Genomic DNA, 9,690 nt, shown 5'->3' on the forward strand with positions numbered 1-9,690 from the left:
ATTTCATAAATACATGCATTGGTTCTTATATGACTAACAACTTAACCGAGTGAAGAGGAAAAGTTAGTTAAAAAGAAAGGGAAGCAAGTTAGTTAATCTTCACATTTTATGCACCTTCTTATATAATATTCTCATTTTAGGCACACAATGACAATGTGTTATCAAAAGCTGCATTGGCCCAACGTGCACGGCGAGAACGTGAAAAAAATCAAAAGCCATGTTCTGCATACCAATTGGGACAACGCCTGCGACGAGAACGAGAAAGAGAAAGATCGAAGGAATGTATTAACCCAAGACAACCTTCTTTAACAAAAAATTGGTAAAAATAAAAAGAATTTTTTACCCAAGACAATCTTGAATTTTTTACTCTTACTATTACCACTTTATTATATAGATTTTAATTTGTTCACAATCTATTTCTGTAGGCCTCCTCCTACAACTCCATGTAGAAATGTTGGTGTGGTCATCCGTGATGAGCACGACCTTAATGTTATCCGTGTTCGTGTGGTAAGTACAAAATCAAGTCAAACATTATATGTATTTTATTTATATAAGATTTTTTTAATCTTTCCAATATTTTATTTATATTTGTTAGGCAAAAGATAAAGAAAATGTCAACCCAATGCCTAAAGGAAAAGAAAAGATGGCTCCTTCCGGCAAGAGAATGACAAATGCATGTCATGTGGTATATATTCCTTTTTAAAAATATGATGCAAAACTAACCAAAATTTTGAATAGTTAAAATATATGAGTGTATAAAATGAATTTATTGTATTATGTTGTTTTTGTAGAATGATTGTAATATGTTTTCCTGTAACTTGCTATTATTTGTATGTGTTTTTCAAATTTATTTATTCTTATTTTGCATGGATACATGTGCATTTATAATGTACCGACCATAAGTTGCTACTTATATAAAGAAAATAGGAAAAAAGAAACGAAGAAATAAAGAAAAAAATATATAAAGTAAGGAGAAACTAAATAAGATATGTTTTTAATTCTTATTTAATATATAAAATAGAAAACAAAGAAAGGGAAAGGGAAAGGGAAAGGGGAGAAATAAGAAGATAGAAAGGGAAGAAATAAGAAAAAAAGAAATAAAGATAACACTATTAAAGGTATAAAACAAATAAAATAGAAAACAAAATTAAGAGAAGGGAAGAAATAAGAAGATAGTTTCATTTTAAGTACAAAATATTCACATCTTTTGCTTCAATGATAAAATATTTTCTTTTTAGGCACAAAATGATAATGTAATATCAAAAGCTGCATTGGCCCAACGGGCACGGCGAGAGCGTGAAAAAATTGAATTTCAATGCTTGCAACGAGAGCAAGAGGGATTAGAAGAATGTGTTCAACTAAGACAACATTCTTTAACACCAATTCGTCGCGATCACACTCACTTGGAGTGGGAAACAATAACTGAAGATTCTCAGTCGGCACAAAAACGAACAATGGTTACCCATCATTCTACATGTTCACTTTCTATGCTAAGCACATCTTCAAATTCACAAAGGAATCGGTAAACTACTATGTCTAATCTTGAAATACATACTTTTACTCATACCGTTTTGTTTTACAAAGTCTTATTTATACACAAATATTCGTAGGTCTACTCCTATAAATCGATTTTTTCAACAAGATCTATGTACTGATGATGAATTAGAAGATTTGCCTACGAGTATATCAATTGAGGCCCGGGCACACAAAGATTCTTGCCGCCATTATCTTGGCAAGATGGATGTATTATGTCCTTATTGTTCAGCCTTACATTGGATGGATGAAAAATTGACAAAATCATCTATAAAGCGTCCCTTATTCGGAACTTGCTGTTTGGAAGGAAAGATTAGGCTACCTTTACTTATTACACCCCCTCCACCACTTCAGGCATTGTATGATGGGAATAATAATCAATCAAAATCCTTTCGAAGTTATACTCGAGTGTACAATGCAGCCAATGCTTTTACGAGTCTTGGTGCTACATTGGATCCTAGAGTACTCAGTGGAAGGGGCCCTACATCATTCACAATTCATGGGGAATTGCGACATCGAACAGGATCACTACAACCACAACCAGGGCAGGATGCGAGTTATGCTCAGCTGTATATCTATGACCCTTATTCAGCTTTAGAAATTCGTAATCGTAGAAATCCTAACTTGAGAAGGGATGTTCTCAAAATTATTCAGGATAGTTTGTTGCAAGTCAATGCATTTGTAGATAAATATCGCCAGGCTCATGCCATTTTACATCAATTAGACTCGGCAGGACACAATCTACCTGCTCATCTTCATTACAGTTCAACAACTGATCGACGTCGTTATAACCTACCAACTACAGATGAGATTGCAATTGTAATACCAGGTGATGGAACAGAGGTAAATGGAATGAGAGATATTATTTTACATTTCCGAGGAAATAATGAGTTGATGCAAATTAATGAATGTCACCCAGCATACTTGCCATTACATTATGTTCTATTATTTCCATATGGTGAGCTTGGATGGGAACCTGAGTTGAAATTGTGGAATGTTCAGTATGATCGACCTTCAACTGATCGACTTACTCAAATGAATTTTTATAGTTATCGTTGTTTGAACGACCCACAGAGTATTCAACAATTTTACGAGGTGGGAAACTATTTCAAGAGTTTTTGGTAGATGCTTGGGCTGCAACTGAGCAAAATCGATTGACATACTACAAGCTTAATCAAGGGAAACTTCGAGCTGAGCTTTACCAAGAGTTGTCAGATATGGATCCAGATTATGTGCGACCTGGACAAATTGGTCAAAGGTTTGTTTTGCCATCTTCATTTACTGGTAGTCCTAGACATATGTTTGAAATCTTTCAAGATTCAATGGCTATCACACGATACAACCAACACCCAGATATTTTTCTTACCATGACTGCAAATCCCAATTGGCCAGAAATTACTTCAGCATTATTACCATATCAAAAACCTATTGATCGTCCTGATTTAATTGCCCGTGTTTTTGAGTTGAAGAGAAAATGTTTGATGAAGGAGATAGAAACAAATAAAGTGTTTGGAAATAAAGTTGCACATGTTTTTACAATTGAATTTCAAAAACGAGGCCTCCCACATATGCATGCACTTTTATTTCTCAAGAGTCCAGACAAAATTCGGACATGTGCTCAAGTAGACAAATTGGTCTGTGCAGAATTTCCAGACCCAAAAGATGATCCTATGCTTTTTGAAACTATCAAATGTTGTATGGTACATGGACCATGTGGTGCTCGAAATCCGCAAGCACCATGTATGGAAAATGGTAGATGCACTAAGAGATACCCTCGAGCTTTCACAGAAACAACAACTATGGATCAAGATGGATACCCTATCTATCGTCGTCGCAATAATGGTCAAGTACATACTGTGAGATGGCAAGAAGTTGATAACAGGGATGTCGTACCATACAATGCATATCTTTCAAAACTTTTCAACTGTCATATAAATGTGGAAGTTTGTGCCGGAATGAGATGTGTCAAGTACATACATAAGTACATTTATAAGGGTTATAATCGTACAACGATGGTGTTAGGAATGATAAATGAGATTCAACAATATCTCGATGCAAGGTATATTGGACCTCCAGAAGCTGCTTGGCGAATATTTGGTCATCCTTTGCATGCAGAGATGCCAACAGTTGTACGATTGGCACTTCATTTACCTGGAATGCATCGTGTTGTTTTTAACCCAGAAGAGTCATTACAAACGATTCAATCTAGAGCTGGTCAACAAATGTCAACTCTTACTGGCTTCTTTGCATATTGTGCTGCCAGTGAAGATGAATGTCCATTCACTTATCAAGAATTTCCACAACATTTTGTTTGGCTCAAGTCAGAAAAGAGATGGAAATCAAGGGAAAGGGGATATGCAATTGGTAGAATGTACTTTGCAAGCCCTAATTGTGGCGAAAGATTTTATCTACGTTTGTTACTAACCGTTGTCAAAGGACCAAAGTCGTTTCAGTCTTTACGCACGGTCGATAATGTTGTGCATGATACATTTAAATTAGCATGTGTTGCAAGGGGGCTTTTAGAAGATGATGAAGAATGGATACAATGCTTGAAAGAGGCTGCAGTCATAAAAACTGGATATCAATTGAGGAGATTGTTTAGTATTATTCTCACCCAGTGTTCTCCACTAAATCCATGTGCATTATGGAATCAATTTTCAACGCATATATGTGATGATCTTGCACATAAGATTTGTACATTGTTTGTCATTTCTAAACCAACTGAGGCTCAAATTGAAGATTATGGTCTCCATCTTTTGAATCAAATGCTTCATGAATCAGGCAAAAGTTTAATTGACTTCCCACCCATGCCACAACCTACCGCAAATTGGAGTGCAGTAGTTGGTAATCGATTGATAATTGAACATCAACAACTGCAGAGTAAGGCACAACATGAAGATCCACAAATTATTATTGATTGTCTCAATAATGGACAGCGGAATGCTTATAATACAATCACTTCTTCAGTTTTCCAAAATAAAGGAACTGTTTTCTTTCTGAATGGGGGTGCAGGAACAGGGAAAACATTTCTATACAATACGATTGCATTAAAATGTCGTAGCCTTGGGCATATCGTTGTTACTGTGGCTTCGTCTGGAATTGCATCACTGTTACTGGTAGGAGGTCGCACTGCACATTCAACATTTTCCATTCCGTTAGATGTATTGGAAAATTCACTTTGTGGGTTTAGCAAACAATCATTACAAGCTGAGTTATTTAAAGAAACAAAACTCATAATTTGGGATGAAGTTCCTATGCAACATAGACATTGTGTTGAGGCGGTTGATCGTACATTGAGGGATATTTGTGATAGTGAAAAGCCATTTGGGGGTATTACTGTTGTTCTTGGAGGAGACTTTCGACAAATCTTACCAGTTATACCCAAAGGAGTTCGTGAGCAAATTGTGAATGCATCATTAAGACACTCTGTTCTATGGAAGCATATATATATCTTGACTTTGGATTTGAATATGCGCTTGAATCATGAAGGCCATGAAAATGCTAATTTTGCAAATTTCTTGATGGAGGTAACACTACTTTAACCTGTATTATATAGATTATTTTAAATTAATAAATTGTGTTTACACTTACTTTTTTATTGATTTTATTTTTTTTTAGATTGGGACCAATCCTCAAGAAATCGTTAACCTTCCATCAACAATACACAAATGTCAAGATTTGAATGAATTACTCTCTACAGTTTATCCACAATTGAATATGATAGAGACGTCAACCCCAACATTTTTAACTGAACGCACAATTCTGTCTGCGCGTAACGATGATGTTAGTGACATTAATACTACTGCGTTGAATATCTTTCCAGGGAAATTATATACTTATCTTGCAGCAGATAAAATGTCCGAAGATAATGAAATTGATCCTACCATTACAAATAGATATCCTAATGAATATTTAAATTCATTGGATCCTCCTGGGTTGCCAACTTTTAAGTTAGAGTTGAAAGTGGGCTGTCCTATAATATTGTTGAGAAACATTGCACCGAAAGATGGACTATGTAATGGTACAAGATTGATGGTTACTAGGTGCGGCACTCGCATAATTGAAGCTCAAATTTTAACTGGAGAAAAGTTTGGCAATTTGGCATTTATACCAAGGATATCTTTGATACCATCTTCTTTAGAAATGCCTTTCCAAATGACAAGACGTCAATTTCCAGTCCGATTGGCATATGCCTTGACCATTAATAAATCTCAAGGACAATCTGTGAAATTTGTTGGGGTTGATTTGCGTATACCAGTGTTTAGCCATGGGCAATTATATGTGGCATTGTCTAGATGTACATCCTTTGATCGTATAAGTATTCTCCTCCCTAAAGATAATTTGGATTCTACTACAAATATTGTTTATCCTGAAGTATTGCTGTAGTATTCTATGCAGATTAAATGACGTTTTTTTAGAAGGTAACCACGTAGATTTATTTCTGTTGATTATATAACTTTTTAAAAAATTTCAATTTAATAATAATTTGAAATTTGGACTTTTGTAGGATTGGACCGAAAAATCCATGGAGCTTAAAAGGAGAAATACGACTACCTTGCTTCGATGGGGATGTAATAAGGTAATTTCAATCTGAAAGTATTTTTACATGTATATTTCCAACAAATGTACTAATTTATATTTTTCTTTGTTTCCACAAATTACCAGATTGTTGTGCATATTCCTCATTGGGGATACATAAAAGTTGATACAAAGACTTTTTGGAAAGTAATGTGGAGGAAGTTTGGGCAAACGCATATTTGAAGACATGTTATTGACACATCTTTTGTAAAGCATACATATTTTTGGTGTATGACAATATAATTTTTGGTGTATGACATGTTAGTGACACATCTTTTGTAAAGCATACATCTTTTGTAAAGCTTTAACCCACTTTTTGTAAAGTTTTAACCTACCTTTTTGGTGTATGACAGTATAACTTTATTTCTGTTTTTTATTCAGTGTTTACACTTTTTTTTACTGCCTTTTATATTTTGATATGCAATATAACTTTAAATCTTATATGTGAGTTTCTTAATTTGCATTAAGATTAGGGAGAGTTGTTATTTTATTTGAGTTTTGTAGAGCGTGTAATACAAGCAAAATTGTTATAAGTTCTTTAAGAAGAAAAATATTTCAATATATTTTTTCAGTATCTTTAACAAAAAATGACACAAACTTTATAAATCTCAACATAATACGTATAAATTATAACTACATTTTAATCTTAAAATTATTTACACCGTGCCTTTAGGCACGGGCATACGCTAGTCTATATAATAAGGCAAGAGGGATTTTGAAAATGTCTTCAAATGTATGTGAGATACATTTTGTTCCCATGGCTGAGATCAATTGTAATATCTATCCAATGGCTGAGGATCAATTGTAATATCTGTCTCTCCACATTTCTGTTTCCCGCCCAACATGCCTGTTTCTCCACTCTTCTCTCTCAGTATCTAACCTCTGTATCTAACCTCTGTCTTCCTGATTTGCCTCCCTATCTACCCTCTGTCTACCCACCTTCCCTCTCTATTTCTCTGCCTACCCTCTCTATCTCTCTATTCCTCTCCGTTCTTCTTCTTGATTTTTTTTAAAATCTCAGCTTTTGCCTTCATCACAGCCTTCATCACAGTCTTCATCAGAGCCTTCATCAGAGCTTACACCGTTCCACTCTCGCCGTTGTTCACTCCGGCTCAACATCACTTCAGCTGCTGGGTTAGTTCATCACTTTGGCACTGGGTTAGTTCATCACTCCGGCTGGGTTAGTTCATCTTGCTTATTGGCAACTGTTTATTTAATAACTCCTGTTTATTTTGTGTTAATCACTTTGGCTGCTGTTTTTTTTCCTGTTTTTTGTTATCTATTGAAAGGCAGAGTTTAAGGCATCAAAGTGTTAATAACTCATCAAATTCTGTAGTCATCAAAGTGTTGTTCTTATCTGTATGTGAGATTCAGATCAAGCCCAACACAGTTCCTAAGTGTATATGGATGGATGATTTGTCTGTGTCTACTCTCTGTCTCCCCCACACCCTGTGTCTGCCATCTGTCTTCCTTGCTCTGTTTTTGTGTTTTTTAGTTATATGGTGTGTGCAGATTAATAAACAGGAGAGGAATAGAGAGATAGAGAAATAAATCTGCTGCTGTTCATCTTTCTCTGTTTTTGTGTTATTATGGTGTGTGCAGATTAAAATCTGTTGTTCATCTGCTGCTATTCACCATATTAATCAGATTTTATATGGTGTGTGCAGATTAATCACTTTGGCTGCTGTTCATCTTGCTCTATTTTTGTGTTTTTGTGTTTAATAAAATCTGCTGTTTTTTTTTTTGTGTTTTTATTATGTGCAGATTTTATTATGTGCAGATTCTATTGTGTGCAGATTTTATTATGTGCAGATTTTATTATTGTGTGTAGATTTTATTATGTGCAGATTTTATTTTATTATGGTGTGTGCAGATTTTAGTGTGTGCAGATTTTAGTGTGTATGGTGTGTGCAGATTTTATTTTATTATGGTGTCTGCCATCTTGAATGCTTATTGAGTTATACGGTTTACACATTTTTGCAGATTTTATGGTGTTATGGTGTGTGCACATTATTGCTTAAAACCTTAAAATCTTGAATGTTGCCATCTTGAAGATTTTATACGGTTTAAAATTGTCTTCAATGGTTAAAATAAGATTTTATGCTTATTGAGTTATGCTTATGCTTATTAAGATTTTAGGCTGTGATGCTTATGCTTATTGAGTTATACATTTTCTTTGAAGATTATTGCTTAAAATCTTGAATGCTGCCATCTTGAAGATTTTATGGTGTGATGGCATAAAAACAAAGCATACATTTTCTTTCCTTCAGTTTACATCTTGAATGCTTATTGCTTATTGCAGATTTTATTTTGATTTTATGCTGTGATGGCATGAAATAGCCGTACTAGGTTGGAGTTATTGATTTTATGGTGTATGCTTATTGGCTGTGATGAAATCTACAAACACCACAATAAACTCCTTTAGCAGTTTGTTCACTCAGCTAATGTGTTTCATACTTGAACTGATAGCCACTTATAGCTTATTTCTTCCTTTCCTTTCCTCTTCTATAGCTTTTGGACTAGAAGCAACATTAAGGAATCCTAATTCTTCCTAACTTTCTTATGTTGTTTTGTGAGCAGTATGTCGCTTCAACTACAAAAAAAAAAAAAAAAAAAAATGATTAAATTTTAAGTACTTCATTATGATGAAATTCTGGGTTTAATGAATCAAATTAAAAATTAATCAAAACACTTATGGTGGCCAGGTGGTACTTTACAAAAATCACCTGGCAGTGCCAGTTGTGCCCAAAACTCCTTGCATTCTTGGGCCAGGGGGCCAGGTGGTACTTTACACGTGCTGTTGAGCTTTTTTATGAGCTTTTTTATGTTCTTTTGTTGATTGGTAAGAAAACTGTCTTGATGAGCTTGATGAGCTTTTTTAAATACTGCTGGTTCTGTGAGTAAATTTCCAATTGAATAGAATGTAGTTTTGCAGTTCAAGGTCTGGATTAAGACCTTAAAATTTTGCTACCACAATAAACTCCTTTCTAGCAAAAGTATGGTGTACAAATCTATTAAATAGAAGGAATGTGAAGTATGAAATGCATTAGATTTTTAATATCTGTTTTCATTATCAAGACTTTAGCAGATTTCCAGCAGATTTCTTATGGTGTTAACTTGAATTTCTTTTGCAGCCTTCATTATTGATATTAACAGATTTCAAATCTATAATATTAATAGGCTGCAAAAATGTATCTCAATATTATTTCTTTCCAGCAGTTAACTTGAATATTGTAGAATTTCTTTCCAGCAGAATTTCTTTTCTTTTCTTTTCTTTTACTTGAATTCAAACATAAAATAAGCTAAACTTCTTCTTGAATTTTTTAACTTCTGCACAGACCAATCTATAGATATATGGAAAAGTATTATTAACTTCTTCTTGAATTTTTTTTTTCTTTCTCAGCTTTTGCCTTCATTAGAGCTCCTGTGGATCACTCTGGCCACTCTTACCATTGTTCACTCCGGCTGCTCGACATCCTGCTCGGTTAGTTTAGAAAATATTCAACAGACCACTATACTTCTATAATTAGTTCTCTATACTGGTATAAGACAGTATATAATCCTTGAAGCTAAGCTTCT

At 34.4% G+C, this 9,690-nt stretch overlaps 1 long non-coding RNA gene across 1 annotated transcript; it reads left to right on the forward strand.

Annotated features, from left to right (window-relative positions):
• The first annotated feature begins 5,683 nt into the window (after positions 1–5,683).
• Positions 5,684–6,485, forward strand: LOC145805999 (uncharacterized). Its single transcript, XR_014348400.1, has 3 exons — positions 5,684–5,954; positions 6,041–6,112; positions 6,199–6,485. It is a non-coding gene; the product is annotated as an uncharacterized LOC145805999 (long non-coding RNA).
• The last annotated feature ends 3,205 nt before the right edge of the window (positions 6,486–9,690 follow it).

Source organism: Camellia sinensis, chromosome 13 (genome assembly GCF_055761805.1).
Source record: "Camellia sinensis isolate YWXY chromosome 13, ASM5576180v1, whole genome shotgun sequence".
In the NCBI taxonomy this organism is placed as follows: domain Eukaryota; kingdom Viridiplantae; phylum Streptophyta; class Magnoliopsida; order Ericales; family Theaceae; genus Camellia; species Camellia sinensis.